The sequence below is a fragment of the Athene cunicularia genome (assembly GCF_003259725.1).
Source record: "Athene cunicularia isolate RWA chromosome 4 unlocalized genomic scaffold, athCun1 chr4_part1, whole genome shotgun sequence".
In the NCBI taxonomy this organism is placed as follows: Eukaryota; Metazoa; Chordata; class Aves; order Strigiformes; family Strigidae; genus Athene; species Athene cunicularia.
In genome coordinates, this window is record NW_020799098.1 from 27,261,779 (window position 1) to 27,262,250 (window position 472).

Genomic DNA, 472 nt, shown 5'->3' on the forward strand with positions numbered 1-472 from the left:
GAGCCGGCGGGGGCGGTAGCTCCGCCGGTGCGCGAACGATAAAGTGGGCGAGCAGCGGTCCCCGGAACGATAAACCACATTCTCCGCGGCCCCTCTCAACCTTTGCATCACCTCCCGTTAAATGCGCGTTTGACGGGGCTTCACCCAAGCACCACCCTGCGCCCTGCTCGGCCTGCGGGGGGAACAACCGCCGGCTCCCGGCTCCGAGGCTGCCTCATTAATATTCCTTTCCCCACTTGCCCATTGGCACAGTCTAATTGAAATGCAGAGAGAAGAAAAGTCTGTCATTTAAAGTGAGCTCAGGATGCAGGCAGCCAAGAAAACAAACCTTGCTTTTTTGCTCAGATTGCATTACTTTCGGATGCATTGTCTTTTGAAGCACACTGCCCTCCTTTCCTACACCCAGTCCTCCTATGGTAGTAACCGGACCACCGCTAGGATCCAGTCTCATTCACTTTTGGTTTTCCAGCGC